Source organism: Hippocampus zosterae, chromosome 1, assembly GCF_025434085.1.
Source record: "Hippocampus zosterae strain Florida chromosome 1, ASM2543408v3, whole genome shotgun sequence".
Classification (NCBI taxonomy): Eukaryota; Metazoa; Chordata; class Actinopteri; order Syngnathiformes; family Syngnathidae; genus Hippocampus; species Hippocampus zosterae.
The window spans coordinates 42,071,774-42,087,428 of NC_067451.1; the positions used below are offsets into that span (position 1 = coordinate 42,071,774).

The 15,655-nt window shown below is 50.4% G+C and overlaps 26 non-coding genes across 26 annotated transcripts; all 26 read right to left on the bottom strand.

Annotated features, from left to right (window-relative positions):
- Window positions 1-157: 157 nt before the first annotated feature.
- LOC127611451 (5S ribosomal RNA) lies at window positions 158-276 on the bottom strand. The gene has a single exon (XR_007965328.1). It is a non-coding gene; the product is annotated as a 5S ribosomal RNA (ribosomal RNA).
- Window positions 277-755: 479 nt separating this feature from the next.
- Window positions 756-874, bottom strand: LOC127611455 (5S ribosomal RNA). The gene has a single exon (XR_007965329.1). It is a non-coding gene; the product is annotated as a 5S ribosomal RNA (ribosomal RNA).
- Window positions 875-1,352: 478 nt separating this feature from the next.
- Window positions 1,353-1,471, bottom strand: LOC127611459 (5S ribosomal RNA). Its single transcript, XR_007965330.1, has one exon. It is a non-coding gene; the product is annotated as a 5S ribosomal RNA (ribosomal RNA).
- A 478-nt stretch (window positions 1,472-1,949) lies between these two features.
- Window positions 1,950-2,068, bottom strand: LOC127611464 (5S ribosomal RNA). The gene has a single exon (XR_007965331.1). It is a non-coding gene; the product is annotated as a 5S ribosomal RNA (ribosomal RNA).
- A 478-nt stretch (window positions 2,069-2,546) lies between these two features.
- LOC127613443 (5S ribosomal RNA) lies at window positions 2,547-2,665 on the bottom strand. Its single transcript, XR_007966190.1, has one exon. It is a non-coding gene; the product is annotated as a 5S ribosomal RNA (ribosomal RNA).
- A 479-nt stretch (window positions 2,666-3,144) lies between these two features.
- On the bottom strand, window positions 3,145-3,263 carry LOC127611470 (5S ribosomal RNA). Its single transcript, XR_007965332.1, has one exon. It is a non-coding gene; the product is annotated as a 5S ribosomal RNA (ribosomal RNA).
- A 479-nt stretch (window positions 3,264-3,742) lies between these two features.
- Window positions 3,743-3,861, bottom strand: LOC127613868 (5S ribosomal RNA). The gene has a single exon (XR_007966349.1). It is a non-coding gene; the product is annotated as a 5S ribosomal RNA (ribosomal RNA).
- Window positions 3,862-4,339: 478 nt separating this feature from the next.
- LOC127588431 (5S ribosomal RNA) lies at window positions 4,340-4,458 on the bottom strand. The gene has a single exon (XR_007959078.1). It is a non-coding gene; the product is annotated as a 5S ribosomal RNA (ribosomal RNA).
- Window positions 4,459-4,937: 479 nt separating this feature from the next.
- LOC127613003 (5S ribosomal RNA) lies at window positions 4,938-5,056 on the bottom strand. The gene has a single exon (XR_007966037.1). It is a non-coding gene; the product is annotated as a 5S ribosomal RNA (ribosomal RNA).
- A 478-nt stretch (window positions 5,057-5,534) lies between these two features.
- LOC127613008 (5S ribosomal RNA) lies at window positions 5,535-5,653 on the bottom strand. Its single transcript, XR_007966038.1, has one exon. It is a non-coding gene; the product is annotated as a 5S ribosomal RNA (ribosomal RNA).
- A 478-nt stretch (window positions 5,654-6,131) lies between these two features.
- Window positions 6,132-6,250, bottom strand: LOC127614890 (5S ribosomal RNA). Its single transcript, XR_007966732.1, has one exon. It is a non-coding gene; the product is annotated as a 5S ribosomal RNA (ribosomal RNA).
- Window positions 6,251-6,729: 479 nt separating this feature from the next.
- Window positions 6,730-6,848, bottom strand: LOC127587749 (5S ribosomal RNA). Its single transcript, XR_007958839.1, has one exon. It is a non-coding gene; the product is annotated as a 5S ribosomal RNA (ribosomal RNA).
- A 479-nt stretch (window positions 6,849-7,327) lies between these two features.
- Window positions 7,328-7,446, bottom strand: LOC127613015 (5S ribosomal RNA). Its single transcript, XR_007966039.1, has one exon. It is a non-coding gene; the product is annotated as a 5S ribosomal RNA (ribosomal RNA).
- A 478-nt stretch (window positions 7,447-7,924) lies between these two features.
- Window positions 7,925-8,043, bottom strand: LOC127614630 (5S ribosomal RNA). The gene has a single exon (XR_007966655.1). It is a non-coding gene; the product is annotated as a 5S ribosomal RNA (ribosomal RNA).
- Window positions 8,044-8,522: 479 nt separating this feature from the next.
- On the bottom strand, window positions 8,523-8,641 carry LOC127613020 (5S ribosomal RNA). The gene has a single exon (XR_007966040.1). It is a non-coding gene; the product is annotated as a 5S ribosomal RNA (ribosomal RNA).
- A 478-nt stretch (window positions 8,642-9,119) lies between these two features.
- On the bottom strand, window positions 9,120-9,238 carry LOC127614898 (5S ribosomal RNA). The gene has a single exon (XR_007966735.1). It is a non-coding gene; the product is annotated as a 5S ribosomal RNA (ribosomal RNA).
- A 479-nt stretch (window positions 9,239-9,717) lies between these two features.
- On the bottom strand, window positions 9,718-9,836 carry LOC127587796 (5S ribosomal RNA). The gene has a single exon (XR_007958858.1). It is a non-coding gene; the product is annotated as a 5S ribosomal RNA (ribosomal RNA).
- A 479-nt stretch (window positions 9,837-10,315) lies between these two features.
- LOC127613026 (5S ribosomal RNA) lies at window positions 10,316-10,434 on the bottom strand. Its single transcript, XR_007966041.1, has one exon. It is a non-coding gene; the product is annotated as a 5S ribosomal RNA (ribosomal RNA).
- A 478-nt stretch (window positions 10,435-10,912) lies between these two features.
- Window positions 10,913-11,031, bottom strand: LOC127614634 (5S ribosomal RNA). Its single transcript, XR_007966656.1, has one exon. It is a non-coding gene; the product is annotated as a 5S ribosomal RNA (ribosomal RNA).
- A 479-nt stretch (window positions 11,032-11,510) lies between these two features.
- On the bottom strand, window positions 11,511-11,629 carry LOC127611481 (5S ribosomal RNA). The gene has a single exon (XR_007965335.1). It is a non-coding gene; the product is annotated as a 5S ribosomal RNA (ribosomal RNA).
- Window positions 11,630-12,108: 479 nt separating this feature from the next.
- On the bottom strand, window positions 12,109-12,227 carry LOC127611483 (5S ribosomal RNA). Its single transcript, XR_007965336.1, has one exon. It is a non-coding gene; the product is annotated as a 5S ribosomal RNA (ribosomal RNA).
- A 478-nt stretch (window positions 12,228-12,705) lies between these two features.
- On the bottom strand, window positions 12,706-12,824 carry LOC127611488 (5S ribosomal RNA). The gene has a single exon (XR_007965337.1). It is a non-coding gene; the product is annotated as a 5S ribosomal RNA (ribosomal RNA).
- Window positions 12,825-13,303: 479 nt separating this feature from the next.
- On the bottom strand, window positions 13,304-13,422 carry LOC127612797 (5S ribosomal RNA). The gene has a single exon (XR_007965951.1). It is a non-coding gene; the product is annotated as a 5S ribosomal RNA (ribosomal RNA).
- A 480-nt stretch (window positions 13,423-13,902) lies between these two features.
- LOC127611496 (5S ribosomal RNA) lies at window positions 13,903-14,021 on the bottom strand. Its single transcript, XR_007965338.1, has one exon. It is a non-coding gene; the product is annotated as a 5S ribosomal RNA (ribosomal RNA).
- Window positions 14,022-14,499: 478 nt separating this feature from the next.
- Window positions 14,500-14,618, bottom strand: LOC127611503 (5S ribosomal RNA). The gene has a single exon (XR_007965345.1). It is a non-coding gene; the product is annotated as a 5S ribosomal RNA (ribosomal RNA).
- A 479-nt stretch (window positions 14,619-15,097) lies between these two features.
- LOC127612807 (5S ribosomal RNA) lies at window positions 15,098-15,216 on the bottom strand. Its single transcript, XR_007965957.1, has one exon. It is a non-coding gene; the product is annotated as a 5S ribosomal RNA (ribosomal RNA).
- Window positions 15,217-15,655: the final 439 nt, after the last annotated feature.

Here is a 15,655-nt window from a genome sequence, read left to right on the forward strand (position 1 = left end):
TGGACATTAATTTTATTCCAAAGAGAACTTGATCTGTCAAATCAACGTGAAGGAAACGATTTCAAACCACAGGATAAGTGAAAGTTGAATGACTAATGAAAGCCAAAATTTTTGGAAAGAGCAGTGAATCGTGTTGAGAATTGGAGGTGGGTGCAAAAGCTTACAGCACCTGGTATTCCCAGGCGGTCTCCCATCCAAGTACTAACCAGGCCCGACCCTGCTTAGCTTCCGAGATCGGACGAGATCGGGCGTTCTCAGGGTAGTATGGCCGTAAGCGAGGGAAAACGTGAAAATTGTCCCCTTTATAGCAGACACGGCACTTGCGGGTCGGGGATGGAGTAGTGGGGTGATTTTTTTTTCATTTAATGACCTCCTCCCGAGAGCACGAAGGAGGGGCCTGCTCCCGTGGTGGTTTGAGCGCGCAGCCTGTCAGGCTCGCATACGGTCCTCTGCGAGCGCGCAGATGCGGTATTTGATGTTTGTTGCAAAAGTGGGCTTTTCCAGTGGAGGTGCAAACGCATCCAGCAGGCGGAAATCCCAAGCTGTTTCATGTCCAAGTGCTATCATGACCGATCCCCGTGCAGACGGCTCCCTCTGTTGGACATTAATTTTATTCCAAAGAGACGTTGATCTGTCAAATCAACGTGAAGGAAACGATTTTAAACCACAGGATAAGTGAAAGTTGAATGACGAATGAATGCCAAAATTTTTGGAAAGAGCAGTGAATCGTGTTGTGATTTGGAGGTGGGTGCAAAAGCTTACAGCACCTGGTATTCCCAGGCGGTCTCCCATCCAAGTACTAACCAGGCCCGACCCTGCTTAGCTTCCGAGATCGGACGAGATCGGGCGTTCTCAGGGTAGTATGGCCGTAAGCGAGGGAAAACGCGAAAATTGTCCTCTTTATAGCAGACAGGGCACTTCTGGGTCGGGGTGGAGTAGTGGGGTGATTTTTTTTCATTTAATAAACCTCCTCCGGAGTGCACAAAGGAGGGGCCCGCTCCCGTGGTGGTTTGAGCGCGCAGCCTGTCAGGCTCGCATACGGTCCTCTGCGAGCGCGCAGAGGCTGTACTTGATGTCTGTTGCAAAAGTGGGCTTTTCCAGTGGAGGTGCATAGGCATCCAGCAGGCGGAAATCCCAAGCTGTTTCATGTCCAAGTGCTATCATTACCGATTCCCGTGCAGACGGCTCCCTCTGTTGGACATTAATTTTATTCCAAAGAGACGTTGATCTGTCAAATCAACGTGAAGGAAACGATTTTAAACCACAGGATAAGTGAAAGTTGAATGACGAATGAATGCCAAAATTTTTGGAAAGAGCAGTGAATCGTGTTGAGAATTGGAGGTGGGTGCAAAAGCTTACAGCACCTGGTATTCCCAGGCGGTCTCCCATCCAAGTACTAACCAGGCCCGACCCTGCTTAGCTTCCGAGATCGGACGAGATCGGGCGTTCTCAGGGTAGTATGGCCGTAAGCGAGGGAAAACGTGAAAATTGTCCCCTTTATAGCAGACACGGCACTTGCGGGTCGGGGATGGAGTAGTGGGGTGATTTTTTTTTCATTTAATGACCTCCTCCCGAGAGCACGAAGGAGGGGCCCGCTCCCGTGGTGGTTTGAGCGCGCAGCCTGTCAGGCTCGCATACGGTCCTCTGCGAGCACGCAGATGCAGTATTTGATGTTTGTTGCAAAAGTGGGCTTTTCCAGTGGAGGTGCAAAGGCATCCAGCAGGCGGAAATCCCAAGCTGTTTCATGTCCAAGTGCTATCATGAACGACCCCGTGCAGACGGCTCCCTCTGTTGGACATTAATTTTATTCCAAAGAGAACTTGATCTGTCAAATCAACGTGAAGGAAACGATTTCAAACCACAGGATAAGTGAAAGTTGAATGACTAATGAAAGCCAAAATTTTTGGAAAGAGCAGTGAATCGTGTTGAGAATTGGAGGTGGGTGCAAAAGCTTACAGCACCTGGTATTCCCAGGCGGTCTCCCATCCAAGTACTAACCAGGCCCGACCCTGCTTAGCTTCCGAGATCGGACGAGATCGGGCGTTCTCAGGGTAGTATGGCCGTAAGCGAGGGAAAACGTGAAAATTGTCCCCTTTATAGCAGACACGGCACTTGCGGGTCGGGGATGGAGTAGTGGGGTGATTTTTTTTTCATTTAATGACCTCCTCCCGAGAGCACGAAGGAGGGGCCCGCTCCCGTGGTGGTTTGAGCGCGCAGCCTGTCAGGCTCGCATACGGTCCTCTGCGAGCACGCAGATGCAGTATTTGATGTTTGTTGCAAAAGTGGGCTTTTCCAGTGGAGGTGCAAAGGCATCCAGCAGGCGGAAATCCCAAGCTGTTTCATGTCCAAGTGCTATCATGAACGACCCCGTGCAGACGGCTCCCTCTGTTGGACATTAATTTTATTCCAAAGAGAACTTGATCTGTCAAATCAACGTGAAGGAAACGATTTCAAACCACAGGATAAGTGAAAGTTGAATGACTAATGAAAGCCAAAATTTTTGGAAAGAGCAGTGAATCGTGTTGAGAATTGGAGGTGGGTGCAAAAGCTTACAGCACCTGGTATTCCCAGGCGGTCTCCCATCCAAGTACTAAACAGGCCCGACCCTGCTTAGCTTCCGAGATCGGACGAGATCGGGCGTTCTCAGGGTAGTATGGCCGTAAGCGAGGGAAAACGTGAAAATTGTCCCCTTTATAGCAGACACGGCACTTGCGGGTCGGGGATGGAGTAGTGGGGTGATTTTTTTTTCATTTAATGACCTCCTCCCGAGAGCACGAAGGAGGGGCCTGCTCCCGTGGTGGTTTGAGCGCGCAGCCTGTCAGGCTCGCATACGGTCCTCTGCGAGCGCGCAGATGCGGTATTTGATGTTTGTTGCAAAAGTGGGCTTTTCCAGTGGAGGTGCAAACGCATCCAGCAGGCGGAAATCCCAAGCTGTTTCATGTCCAAGTGCTATCATGACCGATCCCCGTGCAGACGGCTCCCTCTGTTGGACATTAATTTTATTCCAAAGAGACGTTGATCTGTCAAATCAACGTGAAGGAAACGATTTTAAACCACAGGATAAGTGAAAGTTGAATGACGAATGAATGCCAAAATTTTTGGAAAGAGCAGTGAATCGTGTTGTGATTTGGAGGTGGGTGCAAAAGCTTACAGCACCTGGTATTCCCAGGCGGTCTCCCATCCAAGTACTAACCAGGCCCGACCCTGCTTAGCTTCCGAGATCGGACGAGATCGGGCGTTCTCAGGGTAGTATGGCCGTAAGCGAGGGAAAACGCGAAAATTGTCCTCTTTATAGCAGACAGGGCACTTCTGGGTCGGGGGTGGAGTAGTGGGGTGATTTTTTTTCATTTAATAAACCTCCTCCGGAGTGCACAAAGGAGGGGCCCGCTCCCGTGGTGGTTTGAGCGCGCAGCCTGTCAGGCTCGCATACGGTCCTCTGCGAGCGCGCAGAGGCTGTACTTGATGTCTGTTGCAAAAGTGGGCTTTTCCAGTGGAGGTGCATAGGCATCCAGCAGGCGGAAATCCCAAGCTGTTTCATGTCCAAGTGCTATCATTACCGATTCCCGTGCAGACGGCTCCCTCTGTTGGACATTAATTTTATTCCAAAGAGACGTTGATCTGTCAAATCAACGTGAAGGAAACGATTTTAAACCACAGGATAAGTGAAAGTTGAATGACGAATGAATGCCAAAATTTTTGGAAAGAGCAGTGAATCGTGTTGAGAATTGGAGGTGGGTGCAAAAGCTTACAGCACCTGGTATTCCCAGGCGGTCTCCCATCCAAGTACTAACCAGGACCGACCCTGCTTAGCTTCCGAGATCGGACGAGATCGGGCGTTCTCAGGGTAGTATGGCCGTAAGCGAGGGAAAACGTGAAAATTGTCCCCTTTATAGCAGACACGGCACTTGCGGGTCGGGGATGGAGTAGTGGGGTGATTTTTTTTTCATTTAATGACCTCCTCCCGAGAGCACGAAGGAGGGGCCCGCTCCCGTGGTGGTTTGAGCGCGCAGCCTGTCAGGCTCGCATACGGTCCTCTGCGAGCACGCAGATGCAGTATTTGATGTTTGTTGCAAAAGTGGGCTTTTCCAGTGGAGGTGCAAAGGCATCCAGCAGGCGGAAATCCCAAGCTGTTTCATGTCCAAGTGCTATCATGAACGACCCCGTGCAGACGGCTCCCTCTGTTGGACATTAATTTTATTCCAAAGAGACGTTGATCTGTCAAATCAACGTGAAGGAAACGATTTCAAACCACAGGATAAGTGAAAGTTGAATGACGAATGAATGCCAAAATTTTTGGAAAGAGCAGTGAATCGTGTTGTGAATTGGAGGTGGGTGCAAAAGCTTACAGCACCTGGTATTCCCAGGCGGTCTCCCATCCAAGTACTAACCAGGCCCTACCCTGCTTAGCTTCCGAGATCAGACGAGATCGGGTGTTCTCAGGGCAGTATGGCCGTAAGCGAGGGAAAACGCGAAAATTATCCTCTTTATAGCAGACAGGGCACTTCTGGGTCGGGGATGGAGTAGTGGGGTGATTTTTTTTTCATTTAATGACCTCCTCCCGAGAGCACGAAGGAGGGGCCTGCTCCCGTGGTGGTTTGAGCGCGCAGCCTGTCAGGCTCGCATACGGTCCTCTGCGAGCGCGCAGATGCGGTATTTGATGTTTGTTGCAAAAGTGGGCTTTTCCAGTGGAGGTGCAAACGCATCCAGCAGGCGGAAATCCCAAGCTGTTTCATGTCCAAGTGCTATCATGACCGATCCCCGTGCAGACGGCTCCCTCTGTTGGACATTAATTTTATTCCAAAGAGACGTTGATCTGTCAAATCAACGTGAAGGAAACGATTTTAAACCACAGGATAAGTGAAAGTTGAATGACGAATGAATGCCAAAATTTTTGGAAAGAGCAGTGAATCGTGTTGAGAATTGGAGGTGGGTGCAAAAGCTTACAGCACCTGGTATTCCCAGGCGGTCTCCCATCCAAGTACTAACCAGGCCCGACCCTGCTTAGCTTCCGAGATCGGACGAGATCGGGCGTTCTCAGGGTAGTATGGCCATAAGCGAGGGAAAACGTGAAAATTGTCCCCTTTATAGCAGACAAGGCACTTGCGGGTCGGGGATGGAGTAGTGGGGTGATTTTTTTTTCATTTAATGACCTCCTCCCGAGAGCACGAAGGAGGGGCCCGCTCCCGTGGTGGTTTGAGCGCGCAGCCTGTCAGGCTCGCATACGGTCCTCTGCGAGCACGCAGATGCAGTATTTGATGTTTGTTGCAAAAGTGGGCTTTTCCAGTGGAGGTGGAAAGGCATCCAGCAGGCGGAAATCCCAAGCTGTTTCATGTCCAAGTGCTATCATGACCGACCCCGTGCAGACGGCTCCCTCTGTTGGACATTAATTTTATTCCAAAGAGACGTTGATCTGTCAAATCAACGTGAAGGAAACGATTTTAAACCACAGGATAAGTGAAAGTTGAATGACGAATGAATGCCAAAATTTTTGGAAAGAGCAGTGAATCGTGTTGAGAATTGGAGGTGGGTGCAAAAGCTTACAGCACCTGGTATTCCCAGGCGGTCTCCCATCCAAGTACTAACCAGGCCCGACCCTGCTTAGCTTCCGAGATCGGACGAGATCGGGCGTTCTCAGGGTAGTATGGCCATAAGCGAGGGAAAACGTGAAAATTGTCCCCTTTATAGCAGACAAGGCACTTGCGGGTCGGGGATGGAGTAGTGGGGTGATTTTTTTTTCATTTAATGACCTCCTCCCGAGAGCACGAAGGAGGGGCCCGCTCCCGTGGTGGTTTGAGCGCGCAGCCTGTCAGGCTCGCATACGGTCCTCTGCGAGCACGCAGATGCAGTATTTGATGTTTGTTGCAAAAGTGGGCTTTTCCAGTGGAGGTGGAAAGGCATCCAGCAGGCGGAAATCCCAAGCTGTTTCATGTCCAAGTGCTATCATGACCGACCCCGTGCAGACGGCTCCCTCTGTTGGACATTAATTTTATTCCAAAGAGACGTTGATCTGTCAAATCAACGTGAAGGAAACGATTTCAAACCACAGGATAAGTGAAAGTTGAATGAGTAATGAAAGCCAAAATTTTTGGAAAGAGCAGTGAATCGTGTTGAGAATTGGAGGTGGGTGCAAAAGCTTACAGCAGCTGGTATTCCCAGGCGGTCTCCCATCCAAGTACTAACCAGGCCCGACCCTGCTTAGCTTCCGAGATCGGACGAGATCGGGCGTTCTCAGGGTAGTATGGCCGTAAGCGAGGGAAAACGTGAAAATTGTCCCCTTTATAGCAGACATGGCACTTGCGGGTCGGGGATGGAGTCGTGGGGTGATTTTTTTTTCATTTAATGACCTCCTCCCGAGAGCACGAAGGAGGGGCCCGCTCCCGTGGTGGTTTGAGCGCGCAGCCTGTCAGGCTCGCATACGGTCCTCTGCGAGCACGCAGATGCAGTATTTGATGTTTGTTGCAAAAGTGGGCTTTTCCAGTGGAGGTGCAAAGGTATCCAGCAGGCGGAAATCCCAAGCTGCTTCATGTCCAAGTGCTATCATGACCGATCCCCGTGCTGACGGCTCCCTCTGTTGGACATTAATTTTATTCCAAAGAGACGTTGATCTGTCAAATCAACGTGAAGGAAACGATTTCAAACCACAGGATAAGTGAAAGTTGAATGACGAATGAATGCCAAAATTTTTGGAAAGAGCAGTGAATCGTGTTGTGAATTGGAGGTGGGTGCAAAAGCTTACAGCACCTGGTATTCCCAGGCGGTCTCCCATCCAAGTACTAACCAGGCCCTACCCTGCTTAGCTTCCGAGATCAGACGAGATCGGGTGTTCTCAGGGTAGTATGGCCGTAAGCGAGGGAAAACGCGAAAATTATCCTCTTTATAGCAGACAGGGCACTTCTGGGTCGGGGATGGAGTAGTGGGGTGATTTTTTTTTCATTTAATGACCTCCTCCCGAGAGCACGAAGGAGGGGCCTGCTCCCGTGGTGGTTTGAGCGCGCAGCCTGTCAGGCTCGCATACGGTCCTCTGCGAGCGCGCAGATGCGGTATTTGATGTTTGTTGCAAAAGTGGGCTTTTCCAGTGGAGGTGCAAACGCATCCAGCAGGCGGAAATCCCAAGCTGTTTCATGTCCAAGTGCTATCATGACCGATCCCCGTGCAGACGGCTCCCTCTGTTGGACATTAATTTTATTCCAAAGAGACGTTGATCTGTCAAATCAACGTGAAGGAAACGATTTTAAACCACAGGATAAGTGAAAGTTGAATGACGAATGAATGCCAAAATTTTTGGAAAGAGCAGTGAATCGTGTTGAGAATTGGAGGTGGGTGCAAAAGCTTACAGCACCTGGTATTCCCAGGCGGTCTCCCATCCAAGTACTAACCAGGCCCGACCCTGCTTAGCTTCCGAGATCGGACGAGATCGGGCGTTCTCAGGGTAGTATGGCCATAAGCGAGGGAAAACGTGAAAATTGTCCCCTTTATAGCAGACAAGGCACTTGCGGGTCGGGGATGGAGTAGTGGGGTGATTTTTTTTTCATTTAATGACCTCCTCCCGAGAGCACGAAGGAGGGGCCCGCTCCCGTGGTGGTTTGAGCGCGCAGCCTGTCAGGCTCGCATACGGTCCTCTGCGAGCACGCAGATGCAGTATTTGATGTTTGTTGCAAAAGTGGGCTTTTCCAGTGGAGGTGGAAAGGCATCCAGCAGGCGGAAATCCCAAGCTGTTTCATGTCCAAGTGCTACCATGACCGACCCCGTGCAGACGGCTCCCTCTGTTGGACATTAATTTTATTCCAAAGAGACGTTGATCTGTCAAATCAACGTGAAGGAAACGATTTTAAACCACAGGATAAGTGAAAGTTGAATGACGAATGAATGCCAAAATTTTTGGAAAGAGCAGTGAATCGTGTTGAGAATTGGAGGTGGGTGCAAAAGCTTACAGCACCTGGTATTCCCAGGCGGTCTCCCATCCAAGTACTAACCAGGCCCGACCCTGCTTAGCTTCCGAGATCGGACGAGATCTGGCGTTCTCAGGGTAGTATGGCCATAAGCGAGGGAAAACGTGAAAATTGTCCCCTTTATAGCAGACAAGGCACTTGCGGGTCGGGGATGGAGTAGTGGGGTGATTTTTTTTTCATTTAATGACCTCCTCCCGAGAGCACGAAGGAGGGGCCCGCTCCCGTGGTGGTTTGAGCCCGCAGCCTGTCAGGCTCGCATTCGGTCCTCTGCGAGCGCGCAGATGCGGTATTTGATGTTTGTTGCAAAAGTGGGCTTTTCCAGTGGAGGTGCAAAGGCATCCAGCAGGCGGAAATCCCAAGCTGTTTCATGTCCAAGTGCTATCATGACCGATCCCCGTGCAGACGGCTCCCTCTGTTGGACATTAATTTTATTCCAAAGAGACGTTGATCTGTCAAATCAACGTGAAGGAAACGATTTCAAACCACAGGATAAGTGAAAGTTGAATGACGAATGAATGCCAAATTTTTTGGAAAGAGCAGTGAATCGTGTTGAGAATTGGATGTGGGTGCAAAAGCTTACAGCACCTGGTATTCCCAGGCGGTCTCCCATCCAAGTACTAACCAGGCCCGACCCTGCTTAGCTTCCGAGATCGGACGAGATCGGGCGTTCTCAGGGTAGTATGGCCATAAGCGAGGGAAAACGTGAAAATTGTCCCCTTTATAGCAGACAAGGCACTTGCGGGTCGGGGATGGAGTAGTGGGGTGATTTTTTTTTCATTTAATGACCTCCTCCCGAGAGCACGAAGGAGGGGCCCGCTCCCGTGGTGGTTTGAGCGCGCAGCCTGTCAGGCTCGCATACGGTCCTCTGCGAGCACGCAGATGCAGTATTTGATGTTTGTTGCAAAAGTGGGCTTTTCCAGTGGAGGTGGAAAGGCATCCAGCAGGCGGAAATCCCAAGCTGTTTCATGTCCAAGTGCTATCATGACCGACCCCGTGCAGACGGCTCCCTCTGTTGGACATTAATTTTATTCCAAAGAGACGTTGATCTGTCAAATCAACGTGAAGGAAACGATTTCAAACCACAGGATAAGTGAAAGTTGAATGACTAATGAAAGCCAAAATTTTTGGAAAGAGCAGTGAATCGTGTTGAGAATTGGAGGTGGGTGCAAAAGCTTACAGCAGCTGGTATTCCCAGGCGGTCTCCCATCCAAGTACTAACCAGGCCCGACCCTGCTTAGCTTCCGAGATCGGACGAGATCGGGCGTTCTCAGGGTAGTATGGCCGTAAGCGAGGGAAAACGTGAAAATTGTCCCCTTTATAGCAGACATGGCACTTGCGGGTCGGGGATGGAGTCGTGGGGTGATTTTTTTTTCATTTAATGACCTCCTCCCGAGAGCACGAAGGAGGGGCCCGCTCCCGTGGTGGTTTGAGCGCGCAGCCTGTCAGGCTCGCATACGGTCCTCTGCGAGCACGCAGATGCAGTATTTGATGTTTGTTGCAAAAGTGGGCTTTTCCAGTGGAGGTGCAAAGGTATCCAGCAGGCGGAAATCCCAAGCTGCTTCATGTCCAAGTGCTATCATGACCGATCCCCGTGCTGACGGCTCCCTCTGTTGGACATTAATTTTATTCCAAAGAGACGTTGATCTGTCAAATCAACGTGAAGGAAACGATTTCAAACCACAGGATAAGTGAAAGTTGAATGACGAATGAATGCCAAAATTTTTGGAAAGAGCAGTGAATCGTGTTGTGAATTGGAGGTGGGTGCAAAAGCTTACAGCACCTGGTATTCCCAGGCGGTCTCCCATCCAAGTACTAACCAGGCCCTACCCTGCTTAGCTTCCGAGATCAGACGAGATCGGGTGTTCTCAGGGTAGTATGGCCGTAAGCGAGGGAAAACGCGAAAATTATCCTCTTTATAGCAGACAGGGCACTTCTGGGTCGGGGATGGAGTAGTGGGGTGATTTTTTTTTCATTTAATGACCTCCTCCCGAGAGCACGAAGGAGGGGCCTGCTCCCGTGGTGGTTTGAGCGCGCAGCCTGTCAGGCTCGCATACGGTCCTCTGCGAGCGCGCAGATGCGGTATTTGATGTTTGTTGCAAAAGTGGGCTTTTCCAGTGGAGGTGCAAACGCATCCAGCAGGCGGAAATCCCAAGCTGTTTCATGTCCAAGTGCTATCATGACCGATCCCCGTGCAGACGGCTCCCTCTGTTGGACATTAATTTTATTCCAAAGAGACGTTGATCTGTCAAATCAACGTGAAGGAAACGATTTTAAACCACAGGATAAGTGAAAGTTGAATGACGAATGAATGCCAAAATTTTTGGAAAGAGCAGTGAATCGTGTTGAGAATTGGAGGTGGGTGCAAAAGCTTACAGCACCTGGTATTCCCAGGCGGTCTCCCATCCAAGTACTAACCAGGCCCGACCCTGCTTAGCTTCCGAGATCGGACGAGATCGGGCGTTCTCAGGGTAGTATGGCCATAAGCGAGGGAAAACGTGAAAATTGTCCCCTTTATAGCAGACAAGGCACTTGCGGGTCGGGGATGGAGTAGTGGGGTGATTTTTTTTTCATTTAATGACCTCCTCCCGAGAGCACGAAGGAGGGGCCCGCTCCCGTGGTGGTTTGAGCGCGCAGCCTGTCAGGCTCGCATACGGTCCTCTGCGAGCACGCAGATGCAGTATTTGATGTTTGTTGCAAAAGTGGGCTTTTCCAGTGGAGGTGGAAAGGCATCCAGCAGGCGGAAATCCCAAGCTGTTTCATGTCCAAGTGCTATCATGACCGACCCCGTGCAGACGGCTCCCTCTGTTGGACATTAATTTTATTCCAAAGAGACGTTGATCTGTCAAATCAACGTGAAGGAAACGATTTTAAACCACAGGATAAGTGAAAGTTGAATGACGAATGAATGCCAAAATTTTTGGAAAGAGCAGTGAATCGTGTTGAGAATTGGAGGTGGGTGCAAAAGCTTACAGCACCTGGTATTCCCAGGCGGTCTCCCATCCAAGTACTAACCAGGCCCGACCCTGCTTAGCTTCCGAGATCGGACGAGATCTGGCGTTCTCAGGGTAGTATGGCCATAAGCGAGGGAAAACGTGAAAATTGTCCCCTTTATAGCAGACAAGGCACTTGCGGGTCGGGGATGGAGTAGTGGGGTGATTTTTTTTTCATTTAATGACCTCCTCCCGAGAGCACGAAGGAGGGGCCCGCTCCCGTGGTGGTTTGAGCCCGCAGCCTGTCAGGCTCGCATTCGGTCCTCTGCGAGCGCGCAGATGCGGTATTTGATGTTTGTTGCAAAAGTGGGCTTTTCCAGTGGAGGTGCAAAGGCATCCAGCAGGCGGAAATCCCAAGCTGTTTCATGTCCAAGTGCTATCATGACCGATCCCCGTGCAGACGGCTCCCTCTGTTGGACATTAATTTTATTCCAAAGAGACGTTGATCTGTCAAATCAACGTGAAGGAAACGATTTCAAACCACAGGATAAGTGAAAGTTGAATGACGAATGAATGCCAAAATTTTTGGAAAGAGCAGTGAATCGTGTTGAGAATTGGAGGTGGGTGCAAAAGCTTACAGCACCTGGTATTCCCAGGCGGTCTCCCATCCAAGTACTAACCAGGCCCGACCCTGCTTAGCTTCCGAGATCGGACGAGATCGGGCGTTCTCAGGGTAGTATGGCCGTAAGCGAGGGAAAACGCGAAAATTGTCCTCTTTATAGCAGACAGGGCACTTCTGGGTCGGGGGTGGAGTAGTGGGGTGATTTTTTTTCATTTAATAAACCTCCTCCGGAGTGCACAAAGGAGGGGCCCGCTCCCGTGGTGGTTTGAGCGCGCAGCCTGTCAGGCTCGCATACGGTCCTCTGCGAGCGCGCAGAGGCTGTACTTGATGTCTGTTGCAAAAGTGGGCTTTTCCAGTGGAGGTGCATAGGCATCCAGCAGGCGGAAATCCCAAGCTGTTTCATGTCCAAGTGCTATCATTACCGATTCCCGTGCAGACGGCTCCCTCTGTTGGACATTAATTTTATTCCAAAGAGACGTTGATCTGTCAAATCAACGTGAAGGAAACGATTTTAAACCACAGGATAAGTGAAAGTTGAATGACGAATGAATGCCAAAATTTTTGGAAAGAGCAGTGAATCGTGTTGAGAATTGGAGGTGGGTGCAAAAGCTTACAGCACCTGGTATTCCCAGGCGGTCTCCCATCCAAGTACTAACCAGGCCCGACCCTGCTTAGCTTCCGAGATCGGACGAGATCGGGCGTTCTCAGGGTAGTATGGCCGTAAGCGAGGGAAAACGTGAAAATTGTCCCCTTTATAGCAGACACGGCACTTGCGGGTCGGGGATGGAGTAGTGGGGTGATTTTTTTTTCATTTAATGACCTCCTCCCGAGAGCACGAAGGAGGGGCCCGCTCCCGTGGTGGTTTGAGCGCGCAGCCTGTCAGGCTCGCATACGGTCCTCTGCGAGCACGCAGATGCAGTATTTGATGTTTGTTGCAAAAGTGGGCTTTTCCAGTGGAGGTGCAAAGGCATCCAGCAGGCGGAAATCCCAAGCTGTTTCATGTCCAAGTGCTATCATGAACGACCCCGTGCAGACGGCTCCCTCTGTTGGACATTAATTTTATTCCAAAGAGAACTTGATCTGTCAAATCAACGTGAAGGAAACGATTTCAAACCACAGGATAAGTGAAAGTTGAATGACTAATGAAAGCCAAAATTTTTGGAAAGAGCAGTGAATCGTGTTGAGAATTGGAGGTGGGTGCAAAAGCTTACAGCACCTGGTATTCCCAGGCGGTCTCCCATCCAAGTACTAACCAGGCCCGACCCTGCTTAGCTTCCGAGATCGGACGAGATCGGGCGTTCTCAGGGTAGTATGGCCGTAAGCGAGGGAAAACGTGAAAATTGTCCCCTTTATAGCAGACACGGCACTTGCGGGTCGGGGATGGAGTAGTGGGGTGATTTTTTTTTCATTTAATGACCTCCTCCCGAGAGCACGAAGGAGGGGCCTGCTCCCGTGGTGGTTTGAGCGCGCAGCCTGTCAGGCTCGCATACGGTCCTCTGCGAGCGCGCAGATGCGGTATTTGATGTTTGTTGCAAAAGTGGGCTTTTCCAGTGGAGGTGCAAACGCATCCAGCAGGCGGAAATCCCAAGCTGTTTCATGTCCAAGTGCTATCATGACCGATTCCCGTGCAGACGGCTCCCTCTGTTGGACATTAATTTTATTCCAAAGAGACGTTGATCTGTCAAATCAACGTGAAGGAAACGATTTTAAACCACAGGATAAGTGAAAGTTGAATGACGAATGAATGCCAAAATTTTTGGAAAGAGCAGTGAATCGTGTTGAGAATTGGAGGTGGGTGCAAAAGCTTACAGCACCTGGTATTCCCAGGCGGTCTCCCATCCAAGTACTTACCAGGCCCGACCCTGCTTAGCTTCCGAGATCGGACGAGATCGGGCGTTCTCAGGGTAGTATGGCCGTAAGCGAGGGAAAACGTGAAAATTGTCCCCTTTATAGCAGACACGGCACTTGCGGGTCGGGGATGGAGTAGTGGGGTGATTTTTTTTTCATTTAATAAACCTCCTCCGGAGTGCACAAAGGAGGGGCCCGCTCCCGTGGTGGTTTGAGCGCGCAGCCTGTCAGGCTCGCATACGGTCCTCTGCGAGCGCGCAGAGGCTGTACTTGATGTCTGTTGCAAAAGTGGGCTTTTCCAGTGGAGGTGCATAGGCATCCAGCAGGCGGAAATCCCAAGCTGTTTCATGTCCAAGTGCTATCATTACCGATTCCCGTGCAGACGGCTCCCTCTGTTGGACATTAATTTTATTCCAAAGAGACGTTGATCTGTCAAATCAACGTGAAGGAAACGATTTTAAACCACAGGATAAGTGAAAGTTGAATGACGAATGAATGCCAAAATTTTTGGAAAGAGCAGTGAATCGTGTTGAGAATTGGAGGTGGGTGCAAAAGCTTACAGCACCTGGTATTCCCAGGCGGTCTCCCATCCAAGTACTAACCAGGCCCGACCCTGCTTAGCTTCCGAGATCGGACGAGATCGGGCGTTCTCAGGGTAGTATGGCCGTAAGCGAGGGAAAACGTGAAAATTGTCCCCTTTATAGCAGACACGGCACTTGCGGGTCGGGGATGGAGTAGTGGGGTGATTTTTTTTTCATTTAATGACCTCCTCCCGAGAGCACGAAGGAGGGGCCCGCTCCCGTGGTGGTTTGAGCGCGCAGCCTGTCAGGCTCGCATACGGTCCTCTGCGAGCACGCAGATGCAGTATTTGATGTTTGTTGCAAAAGTGGGCTTTTCCAGTGGAGGTGCAAAGGCATCCAGCAGGCGGAAATCCCAAGCTGTTTCATGTCCAAGTGCTATCATGAACGACCCCGTGCAGACGGCTCCCTCTGTTGGACATTAATTTTATTCCAAAGAGAACTTGATCTGTCAAATCAACGTGAAGGAAACGATTTCAAACCACAGGATAAGTGAAAGTTGAATGACTAATGAAAGCCAAAATTTTTGGAAAGAGCAGTGAATCGTGTTGAGAATTGGAGGTGGGTGCAAAAGCTTACAGCACCTGGTATTCCCAGGCGGTCTCCCATCCAAGTACTAACCAGGCCCGACCCTGCTTAGCTTCCGAGATCGGACGAGATCGGGCGTTCTCAGGGTAGTATGGCCGTAAGCGAGGGAAAACGTGAAAATTGTCCCCTTTATAGCAGACACGGCACTTGCGGGTCGGGGATGGAGTAGTGGGGTGATTTTTTTTTCATTTAATGACCTCCTCCCGAGAGCACGAAGGAGGGGCCTGCTCCCGTGGTGGTTTGAGCGCGCAGCCTGTCAGGCTCGCATACGGTCCTCTGCGAGCGCGCAGATGCGGTATTTGATGTTTGTTGCAAAAGTGGGCTTTTCCAGTGGAGGTGCAAACGCATCCAGCAGGCGGAAATCCCAAGCTGTTTCATGTCCAAGTGCTATCATGACCGATTCCCGTGCAGACGGCTCCCTCTGTTGGACATTAATTTTATTCCAAAGAGACGTTGATCTGTCAAATCAACGTGAAGGAAACGATTTTAAACCACAGGATAAGTGAAAGTTGAATGACGAATGAATGCCAAAATTTTTGGAAAGAGCAGTGAATCGTGTTGAGAATTGGAGGTGGGTGCAAAAGCTTACAGCACCTGGTATTCCCAGGCGGTCTCCCATCCAAGTACTTACCAGGCCCGACCCTGCTTAGCTTCCGAGATCGGACGAGATCGGGCGTTCTCAGGGTAGTATGGCCGTAAGCGAGGGAAAACGTGAAAATTGTCCCCTTTATAGCAGACACGGCACTTGCGGGTCGGGGATGGAGAAGTGGGGTGATTTTTTTTTCATTTAATGACCTCCTCCCGAGAGCACGAAGGAGGGGCCCGCTCCCGTGGTGGTTTGAGCGCGCAGCCTGTCAGGCTCGCATACGGTCCTCTGCGAGCACGCAGATGCAGTATTTGATGTTTGTTGCAAAAGTGGGCTTTTCCAGTGGAGGTGGAAAGGCATCCAGCAGGCGGAAATCCCAAGCTGTTTCATGTCCAAGTGCTATCATGACCGACCCCGTGCAGACGGCTCCCTCTGTTGGACATTAATTTTATTCCAAAGAGACGTTGATCTGTCAAATCAACGTGAAGGAAACGATTTCAAACCACAGGATAAGTGAAAGTTGAATGACTAATGAAAGCCAAAATTTTTGGAAA